Source organism: Anabrus simplex, chromosome 13 (genome assembly GCF_040414725.1).
Source record: "Anabrus simplex isolate iqAnaSimp1 chromosome 13, ASM4041472v1, whole genome shotgun sequence".
NCBI lineage: Eukaryota > Metazoa > Arthropoda > Insecta > Orthoptera > Tettigoniidae > Anabrus > Anabrus simplex.
The window spans coordinates 482,028-500,434 of NC_090277.1; the positions used below are offsets into that span (position 1 = coordinate 482,028).

The 18,407-nt window shown below is 37.9% G+C and overlaps 1 protein-coding gene across 1 annotated transcript in view; it reads left to right on the forward strand.

Moving 5' to 3' along the window:
• Window positions 1–4,939: 4,939 nt before the first annotated feature.
• LOC136884840 (uncharacterized) overlaps window positions 4,940–18,407 on the forward strand; it is a 120,870-nt gene continuing 107,402 nt past the window's right edge. The window contains exon 1 of the mRNA XM_068230149.1: window positions 4,940–5,054. The gene's annotated coding sequence lies outside the window, so the exon portion shown is untranslated. The remainder of the gene's footprint in view (window positions 5,055–18,407) is intronic.

Genomic DNA, 18,407 nt, shown 5'->3' on the forward strand with positions numbered 1-18,407 from the left:
GCTAGTTATTCAATGAGAAAGAAGGTAGCGTAATATTACAATTATTTATTTAATGTGTAATTGTGACATGAGCCTAGCCTTAACTTCTGTGATAAACCACGCACACAAAATTAGAGACACACGGACAATAGAATTCGTGTTAATAAAGTTTGACTTTAAATAAATGTGACGTTTATGCTAAACTGTAGACTATAGACTATAGCGTGTTAGATGGTGTGTATGGACAGTAATCCACCTTCAGGTCTTTGTGAAAGTGTCCGGGAGTCGTCTTCAGCAGACAGCAGTTGTGGTGAGTTAATTAATAACTTTGTTTTAATGCATGCACAGTGTACCTTACACGGTATTTTGTTGTTCTGTTCAGTGGTAGGCTCCTGGAAGACAGCAGTTATGGAGAGTAAATTAATAACTTTGTTTTAATGCATGCACACTGTAGCCTGCACAATATTTTGTTGTTTTGTTCAATGTTTGGCTCCTGAAAGGGGGAAGAGGGGAAGGGAAATAGTAAATAGCTACGCGCATGCGCCAAATCAGGATCGGAGCGAAGGAGCGAAATGTCTGTCAGGGTCTAGACCAGGGGGGTGAAACTCTAATAGGGCTTTTGGTTCCAATCTGTAGCTAGTTTCAGGTAGTTTCAGTCTCTTTTTCTAGATGGCGCTGGAGGTCATTCATAACGTGCAAATAGTTATTTACACGTTCTGTAGATGGCACGGAAGTAAGCATGAAATGAGCGTTGTTAATAATTAAAAGCAGTTTGTCTCGAAATGAAGTATTTAATGTATTTCAAGTCTAACCTCAATCAGTGGGCACTTCTCACAAATTAATTAGTCATAAAACGTCAAGCATTGTGGAGATAATATCGCTGAATTGCATCGAATTCGACTTCACCCTATCGATTAACCTTGTTCGAACTTATATCGATTTTAATCGATAGTTCCCATGATGCTACAGTATTTGTGTTGTTTGAATTCCATGTGCTCATGTGCTTGTTTATTTGAAATATATCTTCGGCAGTCCTCGTGAAATCCTGTATTTCCTGTTTGAGTACACATCAGGGGCTGAAAGCTGAATGGTTCTATTAATGTAGTTCTATATATTTCCTGTCTCAGTGCATTTAATTCTGTTATTTTTATTTTCATGTGGTACTTGGATATTGATGTGATACCCCATTGTCTTGCATATGGTGTGCTCTGTTGTCTTGCTTTTGAAGGGATTTCTTAAGGCGGCCACACACGCTACGTTTTGCTTGACGATTTGCATGCGCAAGCCAAAGTTATAATATCAGCTTTGTGTTAATGTGTCAATCATTCATTTGAAGTTAAAGCTGCTTTGAGGTGTGTGGTTATGTTCTCAATACCATAGTATGCCATACGAACTAGGGGTAACAGATCATTATTACAACGTAGTAAGTATTTGGAAATAAAAATATATGAATTACAATGTATTGGGCATGGAAGTAGTAGAACTGCATTATTATCGCCGCTTTGGAGGGGTGGCGCGGGGCAGGGAAAGGAGGGGGAGGAGCCGTAAGCATACCCGGATGTGCGTCACGTGTCACTGCGCCGGATGTTAAATCTCCGCGCTATCTGTTGATAATAATACTAAGGTATTGCACCAGAATGCACACTGTGGCGCTATCTCGGAAAAGAGACTAAAACTACTAGCGCCAAGTGGCTTGGAACCGAAATTTATCATTGAGTTTCATCTCTATTCTATTCTATCCTCTTTGGTCTAGACACTCGTCGATTATTACGCTGGGCGAGAGCGGTAGTACCGGTAGCGAGCGGGAAGTAGACTGAGATGGACCCACGCTTGTCGTTCCTCTGCTGCGAGTGCATTTTCCTAGGCAACATGGACATAACTTGAAGAAAAGTGTAAGGGGGCCTTCTCCCTTGCCCCCGTAATAATTTTAAAGCTATTATCAACGTGGGAACCGCTCTAGGTTGTATGTTTACTATAATTGATGACTTGGCTTCTTCAACCAGCATGTGAGTACTGAATTTAATATGGCGTTTTTGGCGTCACTTCAAGCCAGCGAAGATTTCGGCATTTCTTTTAAGAAACTTATCCTCTTCTGGTTCGACTTGGTTGAATATCCGTTATGTGTTTGAGAACTCTAAATTTCTGACAAAACTAGATCTCGGCTTTTTAAATGGATTATTAAAACATTATTATTATTATCATCATAGACATTTAATATTGTAACTTACATGTTGTTAAAAGAAATTTATGATATTTAATAACGTATTGGGGTGATGTTTGTATGTTTTATGCTTTGTGGAAATTTTGTTAGTGCCCCTTGTAATGTTAAATTGTTCTAGGTTATCTGAACACCCCATGGGAGTCAATTTTAAATCACTTGAGTTCGAACCAAGGGGATAGTTACTTATTTATCTTTCGCTGTATTGTTTTAATTTTTCTTCCTTCGTTTTTTGTCCTCGGGTTATATTTTCGTTTCCATTTTTGGACGGGCCTTTGCTTCCGTGGTTTCATGCTGCCATGCTTGATACATGGCGTCTGTATGTCTCCATGACAACGTTTTGTTTGGTGATTGTTAACGTGTTGTTTTTTTCTTCTCCCGACCGTTGATATTGTTTGTTGATTTGTGGACTGTCTCCGTCCTTTGGGATGAATTTAATTTCTAATTGATTGTTCTTAATTTTTGAAAACCTTGCAGTCCTGTTTGGAGATATTTTTTTTAATTTTCCTGTTATTTTTCCCCTTGTGCCTGGGCATGTCGTTCGTTGTGCTTCTTGTATCTCGACTGCCCATCATCTAATCCCTTGGTGAGAACTCGGTGATTCGGAAAGGCTCTTAGATGCGTTCATGGCGAACTGAAACTAGTTTTAATCTTCATTTTCATTGGTGTGTTGAAGCCTAAGTAGGTTATGAAATTTAATTTTAATTTTTCCTCTGGCCGACCAGTATTAATTTTATTTTTCGTTTTACTTAATATGTTTATCCAAGTTAATTTTTATTGTTAAGTTTCCCCACGTTGTTGATTTCTTCCCTGATATTTTAAAGATTTTCATTATTATTAGTTACTGAATAAACCTAATTGATTTAAATTTCCCCCTGAATTTGTTGTTCTTTCTTAAATTAATTGATACCAGGTAAATTTATTCTTGTTGGAATTTCCTGACACCCTTCCACATTTCTGGTAAGTCTTTTCCTTTTCCTTATTTGATATTTTATGAACGTATGTTACGCTTCCTGTTTGTGTTGCTTTATCTGGCTCATTGAGTATCTGCTAATTTTACCTCTTCCTTGTCTAATTACTGCCGTGAACGTAGAGAATTGTGTATGATCTACATCGCGGGTCAAGGCTAATTTAAGAATGAACTCGATGGATGAAGCTGTACGCATAAACCGGCTTCGGTGGTGGGGTCATGTGAGGCGAATGGAGAAGGATAGGTACCCAGGAGACTAATGAACTCTGCTATGGAAGGTAAGAGAAGTAGATGTAGAGCAAGACGACGATGGTTAGACTCGGTTTCTAACGATTTAAAGATAAGAGGTATAGAACTAAATGAGGCCACAACACTAGTTGCAAATCGAAGATTGTGGCGACGTTTAGTAAATTCACAGAGGCTTGCAGACTGAACGCTGAAAGGCATAAAAGTCTATAATGATAATGTATGTAATGTATGTACACTTTTTTTTGGAAGAACCACTTAAGGGGGTGAAATAATAAAAAATGCGGGTGAATTTTTAATTTTTTTTTGCTAGTTGTTTTACGTCGCACCGACACAGATAGGTCTTACGGCGACGATGGAAAAGGAAAGGGCTTGGAGTGAGAAGGAAGCGGTCGTGGCCTTAATTAAGGTACAGCCCCAGCATTTGCCTGGTATGAAAATGGGAAACCACGGAAAACCATCTTCTGGGCTGCCGACAGTGGGGTTCGAACCTACTATCTCCCGAATACTGGATACTGGCCGCACTTAAGCGACTGCAGCTATCGAGCTCGCTAATGGTGAATTTTTAAAATGAGGATCTTCTTACTCTACCGCTTTTCCCACACCAGTGGGGTCGCGTGTGCGAACTGTGTCGCAAATGTGGATTTGACCCTGTTTTACGGTTGGATGCCCTTCCTGACGCTAACCCAATGTGTAGGGATGTAATTACTATTGCGTGTTCCTGTTGTAGTTGGTAAAGTGGCGTGTTGAGTGAATATGAAGAGGAAAGTGTTAGGAAAAACCCAAATAACCTTTCCCCGAGCCAGAAGAATTAATCACAGGCTATTTGATTCCCGAGCTCAGCCCGGAATCGAACCCGGAACCCTGTGAACCGAAGGCCTCAACGCTGACCACTTAGCTAAGGAGTGGGGCTGTTTTTAAAACGAGTACATCTACAGTATATCTCGTAAACTTAACATGTTACAGACGTGATAATTGGTATATGTAATCTCCTTTAAAAATAAAGAAAAACTTTCTTTTCTTTTCGGAAAATCAACTTACTATAAGCTGGGGTCAAAAATAAGTGAAGGAGTCGAATTCTCTTTAAGAAGATACTTATATCTCAAAAACTAAGATGTTACAGACGTGAAAATTGGTACATGGAATCTCCTTCAGAAATGAAAAAACTTTCTCTTTTTTTTTTCGACTTAAAAGAGGACTGTACATGGAATCTCCTTCAGAAATGAAAAAACTTTCTCTCTTTTTTTTTTCCGACTTAAAAGAGGACTGTTTCTCATATGTAGAGTTCCATGTCGTACGTTCCAGATTTAGCTCTGCCAGTATCTTGGTCATCTTAGCCCCCCCCCCCCCCCCAAAATGCCACAAACATGGTTTACAAAGAGATTCTGGAGTAAATGAAATCCAATTTTTCGCCGAGCAAAATTATAGAATCCCATATCCGCCAGGAAGATGAAGAAGAAGTATTTACCGTAATTCATACAGTGAGTTGTGCGACTATGTTCCTAACGTAACTGATATTACAAGTGAAAAAAGGCTAACCTAAGGGCGAAATAAGGAACGAGTCCACTCAATATTGAAGTAGAAGAGGAAGAAGTAATTTCCGGGGTACGCTTCTGATTCCCATTTGCCTCCCGTCTCCCGGTAAGTACGCACGCCACATATTTTCTGTCCTGTGATCTGAGTATAATAGTTCGTCTTGGTTTTCCCATATGACATATGACTTCTATCAATGTATAGTAATTAATTGGAGATAAGTGAATTATACCGGATTTGTATGTATACAGCCGAGGAACAACGCACTGGTTATAAATTTGCGAGTAGCGTTATTAGCTATTTGTGGTTTACTTTTGAAGTGGTTGACTTGCTATTTAATGTCCGTATTCATTTGTTTTGTATTGTGCATCTCGGACATACTGCAGCAGATTGTGTAGATTTGGTCTGTGGATTGTGCTGTTTCTCTTAAGATTTTCTTTGTCAGGTAGCTGCAATTTCTTAAGTTTTACACTGTGTCTAAACCTTTGGACATATTGCTAATACATTTGGAGTCTCAGTCTTCTACTTCTCCACAAGGAACGTAATAGCGTAGGCACGTGACAAGAAATAAGGGAAGCTTTATTGTTCAGTTCGGATTTAAACACACCAAGAACAGGTGCAGGTAATTCTGTTTTTCAGCCTACTGTAGGCTGATTACATTCAATATTACCCACCTACCGGTACCGTTCGTAGTAAAATTACGTGCAAGTTTGTTCCAACATGGTACCGAATTGATTCTGAACAGAATGCGCATGCAAAATAGTATACATGCTGTTCCAACAGAAATTCAGAACTGGTTCTGAACTGTGAGTTCCGAATTCATGCTGTTCTAAGTACATTTAGAACCATTTCGGAGCCAATGCCAGCAGTTCTCATTCAATACCAGAGGCTGCATTTCCTATACATGCACTTACAATTAAGAGATGAAAGTATATGATTTTCCACTTGTTCAATACAAATTCAAATGTGATATACACTGAAATGTCACATTTTATTCATAAATATTAGGGACCGGTTTCGGCATATTTATGCCATCATCAGCCTAAAGTTAGATACACAAGGATATAAGTAAATTACATACGTCATGTCATTACACAAATAAACTTTCTACCATATTGGCAATTCATAATAGCGTTGATATATACAAAATTTTGAATGTATAAAAACTCTCAAATATACCTCTTATAAAATTTACGATAAAGGTAAAACGATATATTTACAGTTCTGTGGTATCTATTATCTAGTGATGTTTTGTGTTAAAATTGTGTGCGAATTACAAAAGACGCCTTTTAAAATATTCCTGCCTGAACAGCTTATACATCTAATAAAATCTGGAGTATTGACATTCTTATAGTATTAAAATTTTAGACGTTCTATCACGTAAAAATACTCATGTAAATAAAATTAGTAACAGTGTCCAGTATTGTTATATTGTAAAAGAGAACAGCTGTTCGTTTTTTAAAGTTTGTTAAAAATAGTTCCTCATTCGAATATAGGCGGTAAGCCAAGTTAAACTGGTCGGCTTCAAGAATCAAATAAATCTTGTTTGAGATATAGCGGTAGCTTAGTTGTCAGGTTGCCAGATGATTTTAAGTTGCTAAATCTCAGAAGTAAAGGACATGTGAGTGGCTGAGGCCGTAGTTTGACGAGTATGAGTTCACGAAACATTATGTCATTAGATGGTGAAATGGAATTCTAGAGATCTTGATTCAAAACGGACCTAAAAAAGATTGAAAACTGTATCAAAATAACGTAAAAGGACGCGAAAGAAAATAAACAGTTTTTGAAATAGAAACTCACCTCATGCACCACATATCGGCAGAAGGCTAAAGAGGAACTAGTGCGGGATACTGGCGAGCGATGTGTCAGGCAGTAAGCCGCAAGTACTAGCGGGGAATCGGGGCGTGTCATGTATGTGGAGGGGGAGAAGTTGCAGGCAGAGGCGAGTAGGGGTCGGGAGGGTGTGGATTTCGGTAGGGGTAATACGCTAACATGTTGCACACTGTTTTATAAAATGGCTGACTTTAGGCATTTTGAGCTTATTAATAATTGATATAAGTACGTCGAATAAAATGGTCGGTTTTTCAGATATCTCATTGAGATTGAAATTAGGGTTGTAATATTGGTCCAAATGAATAAAGCACTTCTCTGTAAGGTCTAAAAGAAGCCCTTTATTAATAACTTCGATGAGATCTAAATCGTTGTGAATTCCGTAGAAGCTGCGTTTGTAATCGTGCGTATGCTGTCCTATGGCTGAAAATCTTTTGTATTTGATGGCATTAACATGTTCGTTGTACCTAATTTTGAAGGATCTCCCTGTCTGTCCCAGATAACTGCTGGAACAGTCGTTGCAGTGATATCTGTATACGCCTGACCTGTCGAAAGGGTTAAGAAAGTTAACACGGCTGGAGTTGTGGAATATATCAAGATTCCTGTTATTGGCTTTAAAGGCGATATACACGTCCTTCTTTTTGAATAGGTTAGTTACACGGTGAATATCGGGGTTAAATGTAAAAGTTGCATATATTACTGGTTTCGTTTTTTTTCTTTCTGTAGACAAGTTTTGGGTCGGTCTTTAAATTTACGTATTATGCGTTCTATGAAAACGTGATTAAAACCATTATGCAGTGCAATATTATGTATAATATTAAGTTCTTTGTTAAGATCTGCTTTGGACATGGGGATATTATAGGCACGGTGTACTAGACTATTATAGGTGGCACGTTTATGGCAAGGGGGATGTGAGGAATCTTGTTGAATGGTTGTAGCTGTATGCGTCGGTTTTCTATAGATTTTATATTTAAAGGTGGTTGGGAATCGGGTAATAGTTAAATGTAATAAGTTGAGGGTCTTATTGGTTTCGGATTCAATAGTGAACTTAATATTCGTATCAATGTCATTGAGGTGTGTTAAGGTGGTAATTGTATCGGTGTTGCGTTGATCCATTATGATAAGTGTATCATCGACAAATATGGACCAAAAGACTATATTGTTGAATTTCTTACCCTTTTCTCTTTTTGTGTACTCCAGGAAATCCAGGTATATATTGGCAAGAATACCTGATGCCGGCGAACCTATGGCTAGTCCGTCCTGTTTGTATATTACTTTGTTAAACGTGAAATAATTATTGTTAGTTAAAAATTTCAGTAAAGGCATGAAATCTGCTATTTCAAGTTGGCTGAGCTGGCTATGAGATCGTAAATTTCTTGAAATAATTGATATAACTTTCTCCGGTTTGATATTTGTGTACATGTTGGTAATGTCAAATGAATGCATGGTATGGTATGGTTGTAGTTTAAAATTGTTCAAACGTTGGATTAATTCAAGGGTATTTTTAATGGATTTATTTGCCTGGAAAGTGTAGTGTAGTGTAGTGTAGTGTAGTTTTGTAGAGTGGGCTCGGTCTGAAATTCACTATGGGGCGTATGGGGATTCCATCTTTATGAATTTTGGGCTGTGCTTTTAACAGTTGGCAAACCAGGATTCATGTTGATCAATTTGTTCTTTTCGCTGTCTGTTAGTAAAAAAAATTTGTTTTTAAGTATCTGTTTTAATTGTCTTTGAATGGACTGGGTAGGATCTTTGTCAATAACTGTAAAGGATTCGTCTGTAAAAAAAGCTTTTGTCTTTTCGATGTAATATGCTTGATTCATTACAACAGTGGTGTTACCTTTATCTGCTTTAGTGATAATGATTTCTGAGTTTTTAATTTTTCCCTTGAGTTGAAGAATCATTTTTCTATCTGTAAGTTGTGTGGGATTTATAAGCCGTGTTGGTGTACTGAAAATGTTATTTATTTGCTTTTTAGTTTCATGTCTGGTTTCATCTTGGATGTCAATAGGCATTTTATTGATAGCTGCTTCTGCCTCTATTGTCAATGTTTTGGCTATGTTTGCTGCATTAAAGTTGGGCCAATTGTGTTTGGGTCCTTTCGTTAGAATGTCGATTTCTTCTTTGTCAGAGTTGGTTTCGGACAGGGTAATGAATGGTGGCTGTAACTCGGATAAGTGTTGAGTTTGCGTATTATCCTTGCGCGGCTTGTCGTCTGCATTAGCTTTATTGAGAAGTGTTTGAAATTTATTGTCCGAGGTGCGCTGCGTTTGGGAAAGGATTGTGGTTAGCCTGTTGTGAACATTATCTTGGAAAATGTTCCATTGTGCTGTTGATAGCATTGTAGCGACTTCGAGACGGGATTCATATAGGCGATTATTAAGAAATGATTTCTTCTTATGTAAAAATTTAAGCTCGTTCTGAAGCCAGAGCTTATTGGTTCTTAGATGTACCTTTCTCTGATGTTCTAGAATGTTCCGTTTTCTGTTTTTTTTTTAAATAGGAGTCAATTCATTGGTAATACATTGCTTAATAAATTTTATGTCCTTGCCTAACTTCCCTATCTTGATACGTAAGTTCATATTAAGATGAGCTTTGTTTTATGCCTGGTAGGCTTCCTTATTTAATGTTAAAAATTTCATTTCGTAATTTTTATAATAAGTATATTTGAGAGTTTTTATACGTTCAAAATTTTGTATATATCAACGCTATTATGAATTGCCAATATGGTAGAAAGTTTATTTGTGTAATGACATGTATGTAATTTACTTATGTCCTTGTGTATCTAACTTTAGGCTGATGATGGCATAAATATGCTGAAACCGGTCTCTAATATTTATGAATAAAATGTGACATTTCAGTGTATATCACATTTGAATTTGTATTGAACAGGTGGAAAAACATATACTTTTATCTCTTAATTGTAAATCTCTTTTCAATACGGACCAGTTATGAAATTTTTAACATTAAATAAGGAAGCCTACCAGGCAAAAAACAAAGCTCATCTTTATATGAACTTATGTGTCAAGATAGGGAAGTTAGGCAAGGACATAAAATTTATTAAGCAATGTATTACCAATGAATTGACTCCTAATTTTAAAAAAAACTGAAAATGGAACATTCTAGAACATCAGAGAAAGGTACATCTAAGAACCAATAAGCTCTGGCTTCTGAACGAGCTTAAATTTTTACATAAGAAGAAATCATTTCTTAATAATCGCCTATATGAATCCCGTCTCGAAGTCACCACAATGCTATCAACAGCACAATGGAACATTTTCCAAGATAATGTTCACAACAGGCTAACCACAATCCTTTCCCAAACGCAGCGCACCTTTAACAATAAATTTCAAACACTTCTTAATAAAGCTAATGCAGACAACAACCCGCGCAAGGATAATACGCAAACTCAACACTTATCCCAGTTCCAGCCACCATTCATTAACCTGTCCGAAACCAACTTTGACAAAGAAGAAATCGACATTCTAATGAAAGGACCCAAACACAATTGGCCCAACTTTAATGTAGCAAACATAGCCAAAACATTGACAATAGAAGCAGGAGCAGCAATCAATAAAATGCCCATTGACATCCAAGATGAAACCAGACATGAAACTAAAAAGCAAATAAATAACATTTTCAGTACACCAACACGGCTTATAAATCCCACACAACTTACAGATAGAAAAAAGATTCTTCAACTCAAGGACAAAATTATAAACTCAGAAATCATTATCACTAAAGCAGATAAAGGTAACACCACTGTTGTAATGAATCAAGCAGACTACATCGAAAAGACAAAAGCCTTTTTCACAGACGAATCCTTTACAATTATTGACAAAGATCCTACCCAGTCCATTCAAAGACAATTAAAACAGATACTTAAAAACAAAATTTTTTACTAACAGACAGCGAAAAGAACAAATTGATCAACATGAATCCTGGTTTGCCAACTGTTAAAGCACAGCCCAAAATTCACAAAGATGGAATCCCCATACACCCCATAGTGAATTTCAGACCGAGCCCACTCTACAAAACAGCTCAGTTTATCCAACAGTTTTTAAGCAAACACTACACTTTCCAGGCAAATAAATCCATTAAAAATACCCTTGAATTAATCCAACGTTTGAACAATTTTGAACTACAACCATACCATACCATACCATGCATTCATTTGACATTACCAACATGTACACAAATATTAAACCGGAGAAAGTTATATCAATTATTTCAAGAAATTTACGATCTCATAGCCAGCTCAGCCAACTTGAAATAGCAAATTTCATTTCTTTACTGAAATTTATAACTAACAAAAATTATTTCACGTTTAACAAAGTAATATACAAACAGGACGGACTAGCCATGGGTTCGCCGGCATCTGGTATTCTTGCCAATATATACCTGGATTTCCTTGAGTACACAAAAAGAGAAAAGGGTAAGAAATTCAACAATATAGTCTTTTGGTCCAGATTTGTCGATGATACACTTATCATAATGGATCAACGCAACACCGATACAATTACCACCTTAACACACCTCAATGACATTGATACGAATACTAAGTTCACTATAGAATCCGAAACCAATAAGACCCTCAACTTATTAGATTTAACTATTACCAGATTCCCAACCACCTTTAAATATAAAATCTATAGAAAACCTACGCATACAGCTACAACCATTCAACAAGATTCCTCACATCCCCCTTGCCATAAATGTGCCACCTATAATAGTCTAGTACACCGTGCCTATAATATCCCCATGTCCAAAGCAGATCTTAACAAAGAACTTAATATTATACATAATATTGCATTGCATAATGGTTTTAATCACGGTTTCATAGAACGCATAATACGTAAATTTAAAGACCGACCCAAAACTTGCCTACAGAAAGAAAAAAAACGAAACCAGTAATATATGCAACTTTTACATTTAACCCCGATATTCACCGTGTAACTAACCTATTCAAAAAGAAGGACGTGTATATCGCCTTTAAAACCAATAACAGGAATCTTGATATATTCCACAACTCCAGCCGTGTTAACTTTCTTAACCCTTTCGATAGGTCAGGCGTATACAGATATCACTGCAACGACTGTTCCAGCAGTTATCTGGGACAGACAGGGAGATCCTTCAAAATTAGGTACAACGAACATGTTAATACCATCAAATACAAAAAATTTTCAGCCATAGGACAGCATACGCACGATTACAAACACAGCTTCTACGGAATTGACAACGATTTAGATCTCATCGAAGTTATTAATAAAGGGCTTCTTTTAGACCTTACAGAGCAGTGTTTTATTCATTTGGACCAATATTACAACCCTAATTTCAATCTCAATGAGATATCTGAAAAACCGACCATTTTATTCGACGTACTTATATCAATTATTAATAAGCTCAAAATGCCTAAAGTCAGCTATTTTATAAAACAGTGTGCAACATGTTAGCGTATTACCCCTACCGAAATCCACACCCTCCCGACCCCTACTCGCCTCTGCCTGCAACTTCTCCCCCTCCACATACATGACACGCCCCGATTCCCCGCTAGTACTTGCGGCTTACTGCCTGACACATCGCTCGCCAGTATCCCGCACTAGTTCCTCTTTAGCCTTCTGCCGATATGTGGTGCATGAGGTGAGTTTCTATTTCAAAAACTGTTTATTTTCTTTCGCGTCCTTTTACGTTATTTTGATACAGTTTTCAATCTTTTTTAGGTCCGTTTTGAATCAAGATCTCTAGAATTCCATTTCACCACCTAATGACATAATGTTTCGTGAACTCATACTCGTCAAACAACGGCCTCAGCCACTCACATGTCCTTTACTTCTGAGATTTAGCAACTTAAAATCATCTGGCAACCTGACAACTAAGCTACCGCTATATCTCAAACAAGATTTATTTGATTCTTGAAGCCGACCAGTTTAACTTGGCTTACCGCCTATATTCGAATGAGGAACTATTTTTAACAAACTTTAAAAAACGAACAGCTGTTCTCTTTTACAATATAACAATACTGGACACTGTTACTAATTTTATTTACATGAGTATTTTTACGCGATAGAACGTCTAAAATTTTAATACTATAAGAATGTCAATACTCCAGATTTTATTAGATGTATAAGCTGTTCAGGCAGGAATATTTTAAAAGGCGTCTTTTGTAATTCACACACAATTGTAACACAAAACATCACTAGACAATAGATACCACAGAACTGTAAATATATCGTTTTACCTTTATCGTAAATTTTATAAGAGGTATATTTGAGAGTTTTTATACATTCAAAATTTTGTATATATCAACGCTATTATGAATTGCCAATATGGTAGAAAGTTTATTTGTGTAATGACATGACGTATGTAATCTACTTATATCCTTGTGTATCTAACTTTAGGCTGATGATGGCATAAATATGCCGAAACCGGTCCCTAATATTTATGAATAAAATGTGACATTTCAGTGTATACCACATTTGCATTTGTATTGAACAGGTGGAAAATCATATACTTTCATCTCTTAATTGTAAATCTTTTTTCAATACGGACCGGTTATGAAATTTTTAACATTAAATATACATGCACTTATAATTCAACCAGTTAGCGATGTGAATACATACAGTACTTCTCATCTGAATTGTGAGCTCGTCTATGATCCGTCATTAAAGGTTTTTTAACAATTCATAGATCGTGTTGGCAGGGTTCACAATTGCCATTTACTATATTCCAACAAACCATTATTAACAATCAGTTCTAGAAGCATTCTGATTTTCATATGCTCATTAAGATAATTTTGAAGGAATTTCACACCCAGTTCAGAACTCTTGGAATGAAGTAGTTTATAGCCAGTTTGGAACTGTTTTGTTTTGTAACGAAGGATCTCATTACCAGTTGGGAACTGTTTGTTGTAATAAAGTAGTTTATAACCAGTTCAGAAGTATTTGCTGTAAGAAAGTAGTTCATAGGTAGTTCAGAACTGTATTTTTTTAACAAAGTGGCATATAGTAGGTTTGGATTTGTTTGTTGTAACGAAGGTGCTCATAACCAGTTCGGAACTATTTGTTGTAACAAAGGAGTTCATAGCCAGCTCAGAACTGCTTGTTGTAACGTAGGAGCTCATAACCAGTTCAGAACTGTTTGTTGAAACAAATGAGCTCCTAGCCAGTTCGGAACTGTTTTTTTGCTAGTGCCTTTACGTTGCACCAACAGAGATAGGTCTTATGGCGACGATGGGATAGGATAGGACTAGGAGTTGGAAGAAAGTGATCGTGGCCTTAATTAAGGTACAGCCCCAGCATTTGCCTGGTGTGAAAATGGGAAACCATCGAAAACCATCTTCAGGGTTGCCAACAGCGGGATTCGTACCCACTATATTCCAGATGCAAGCTCGCAGCCACACGCCCCTAACCGCATGGCAGACATACAGTATATATTGTAACGTAATCAATAATGGTTTTAACTTTTTGGATAAAGTTACCAGTGAGTACCTGGCTGGCTCTTATCAAATAATTTGTTTCATCAGTAAGGAATCTGGCTATGCTGCTACTGAATTCAACATATTGTGTGGTACCTCTTAAAGGGGCTGTTGGCCCAGGTGAGGCTTGTGCGTTGAGAGAACAACTATGCTTATTAAAATACACAAGGCACAGGGTTTGTACACAGTTGTCATTAATAGCCAGGATGATTTACATAATTTGAAAGTGATGAATAAGACTGGGCTCTCCATTTACTATCCGGATGATTGTGGATTGGAAACAAAACAGTATGAACTATATCAAAACATACCTAATAGTGACATTCAAATGTATATTGTAACTGAATCACCTCTGGACTCTAGTCTGAAGACAGTGAAGTTTATATTGAGCAGTACAGAATGTTCATACCCTATAGAGCTAGCGGAGAGACAGGTTGGAGAGTTGTGTCTTCACGCTGGTTAGAAGCAGATCATTTGGTCTGCAAGTTGAGCAAGAAATGAATAGTTTTGAAGGTTTGGTTGTAGAATTTCTTTTTTTTATTGGTACTATTGGCTTTACATCATACTGATGCAAGTAAGATGTATGGTAATTGTACCGGTTGGTACACCCCGACCCCGCAAATTTAAATTGTGCGCCAATTGAAACTCCTCTACAGGAGAAAACTGAACTTTAAAAACTGTATTAATTCAGCAGTTTCTCCGAGGAGGGCTCTGTGTGAATTTTGATGGATCAAGAAGTGTGGGCGTTCTCTACCTGATGTCTCTACTAAAAACTATGAGTACGCACTCTGGTGCAATGGAATGAACTTTCTTGAAGAAATGTTGTATTCATAAGTTTTGTCTTTACTAAATTTTGTTCTGTGGTTTGAGGGTTGGAAATATAAATCCTTTCCTTCCGCCAGTTTTGAAATTAGCCAATCATAAATTTCTGTAATTAATTTCCCACCAATAAGGTGTTTCTTCATCGTCTTGTGTATTAGTTTTTGCTGTTAGCCAATAAAAGTTTGTGGGCGGGTTGTTATCATTCATGAAAAGTCTCGAATGTTCCACGAGGATATATAAACTGCTGATTTTCTTGTCTCGCTGCCACTTCAGTAACATCTTTCTCAGTGTATGAATATGTAGCAGGGGGCGGGAAGCGCCTCTTTCTTCAAGCAGCAGTTCATCTACAAGGTAATGGCCTGTTAACATCTTCATTTCTTGCTAGCTCAGCAGTTTACTCTCAGGGAGGGTTCGAAACTTTTAATATGTAACCTATTCCTCTAAAATGTAAATTAACTTTTCTGTGTATGTAAAAACTTCAAATCTCTTTTACTGTAAAGCGGGGATAGAGAGTGCTTCACCCTCTCGAACTCCCCTTGATTTTGAAATTGAGGTGACTACGTTTTCATAACCGCTTCTTCTCTTCCTTATGCATTAAAGTTTTCTCATATGTGTCACCTCCCTAGCTTGGGATTAGCCCCTGTACATCGGCCTAGAGCCACTTAGGTTTTAAAAAGAAATGTATTTAGGAGTGCTGTTTCACGCCTCCAGTCCTCTCTGTACCTTGGGCCAGTAACTTAACCTGTTGTTTTTTTTTTCTTTGCGAAGGACCCGGTAGGTTGTGTACTAGTTACCCCTGTTAATTTATAAGGATGCCTTAAGGGCAGTTGAATGTGAAATTTGTTGTAGCCTTTGAGAGGCTTGTAAAATTGAGAGCTGGTATGCTCTTTTCCTTAACATTGTAAGTAGGAGCTACTGCTCCTTTGCACGATAGGATTTTCTACCCCTTTGTACATTTGGTAACTTGGTAACGTTGAGCTAATCGCTAAAAGATTGTGAGTGTGGGGCTCGAAGCCCAAAACCTGGTAAAAAAACCCTGAAACCGGAAAAATTATTTTGTACCTGCCTTACGTTATTATTTCACCTAGTGGAAATTGTTGACTGTTGTTATCTGTTATTTGATGATTTTGAAAAGAAAATATAACCTTTGTTAAAGTTTTAAATTAACTTTAATTCTGTAGTTGAGACCTATTCCAGCCCGCACCTTCTTTCACCTCTGCTGTTCCACAGTAACCTCGATAAAAGTGGTAGCAGAGCGTGGTTGAATGGGTCTCAATTTAGCCCCTTTTGATGGCTAAACATTGGTCTCGATTCGAACTCTAACAATTTTCTCAGTTGCTGGATTTTTCTAAAATTATTCTGTCATCATGTCCGGCCCTCGCGACGTCCTCCATCCCGGCTATTTGCGCAAGGAGGAATTGATGTATGAATTAACAATTAGAAATGTGCAATCTGGAGGCACGGTTGCAGTAGATACCAATAAGCTTAAAGAGTCCCTTGATTTGCCCATTTCCATCCCCACTTTGGGAGAGAAAGAGATTGACGATGCTCTCTTCACGACCACTGACAATACTACTGAGCTAGCATCTGTAGTTAGTTTTTTTGAAGTAAGTGATCCATCTCCTAATCAACTCAAAAGAGTACAGGCCAGGTTGTACCACTTTTATAATAGGGTGTCTATAATAGGGTCTATTGTCCCTGAAGTTAAATGACCTTCAGGGGAAGGAAGCTAGTGCCGTTGCCGAAAACTTGTCTAAGATGTCTAGTAAAGTTAGCCATTTGTTATCTGGATCTGCTATTCCAAAAATCGACCAGCCTATGGTAGTAAATATTGTAAGTGGGGAGGATTCCTCTAAAGAGGAAGGAAGTAGTACTGCGGAGGCTACCCAACGAACATCTGCCACATTAGAAACTGAGTCCGATCGTCGCACGTCCATTCCACCCTTCGTGTTAAATAATGCACCTTCTGAATCTGCTTCTTCGCCACTTAGGCCCCTTCGTACTACGTCACCGGGTTTCAGCAGTTTGCCCCATCCTTTAGCAATGTTACTCAGAGGTATTTCTAAGTTTTCTGTTAACTCTACCAGTGACGTAATTTCATTTCTAAGATTTTTCGTTGAGTTTCAGGATCATGCACTTGTTTTTTCTCTTTCTCCGAGTCAAATCCTTCAAATCATTTACCCCTATTCCATTGGTGTCCTCTCAGACAAGATAGTTAGGGCAATTGCTGAACAATCATCCATAGAAGACTTCCACGCCCATTTATTAGCAAACTTCATTCCGGCTAGGGCTAGGTCATCTCTAATTCAAAAGTATTATTACAGAGTACAGCGCTTAGATGAAAATCTTGCCGTTTTCATACAAGACATCAAATTCTATACTAGGGTGTTTGCTCTTCACTTCCCTGAAGATCATATTGTACAGGCTATTGTGGAAGGTATTTCTCCATCATACCGATCATACTTGTGTTTTGCGTCGCGTCCGCAAACTTTCGCCGAGTTAGAGGCTATGGCTGTCTCACCCGAAGGAGTTAGATATGCCGACACACTACGTGTGGCGAGGGAGCCCCCTCCTTCTTTCAGTAATCCTCGGCCTCCACCTCGCCGACCAGTCACTCCCCGTAAATGTTTCGCTTGTGGGTCGCCTGACCATCTTCGGAACAAGTGTCCATTAATTAAATCTAGTGGGATAAGGAATGGAGCAGGGTCATCCCAAGGCTGTTTTAAATGCGGCGCGTTTTCACATATTGCTAAGAACTGCCCTAATGCTAACAGCACCCCCTCCTGCTCAACTTCGGGTGCAACTTCCACCAACAATCATAAGTGACTAGTGGCTTCGGCTGAGTCGGCTAACCCCTCTTCACAAGGCTCAGCCCCGGTTAAACTTGACGAAAATACAGAAAAAGGTCAGAACTATTCGACATTACCATCTGAATGTCCCAAAGAATGTCTTAGAATTGCGGCGGATACTCCCGCACCTGTCCCATTTCTAAAAATTGAATTGAATAATGAACCTGTAACAGCTCTATTAGATTCAGGCAGTGTTTGTTCCATTATTTCGGCTGAATGGTATTCCAAATTAAAATCTACTTGTAAACTTCCTGATTTTTGTTCGACCTCGGTTCAATATGTTTCGGCAAATTCCTCTCCATTAGAAATTTTAGGTTTTCTGTATGCCAAACTTCGTATATCTAAATTTACTTGGAAATTTAAACTGTTTGTGGCTAAGCACTTGTCTTGTCCCATCATATTGGGAGCAGACTTCATGTCTCACACTGGTCTAGTGCTCGATCTTCAGAGCAAGTCGTGCACGTTCAAATTTGCTTCGAATTGTAA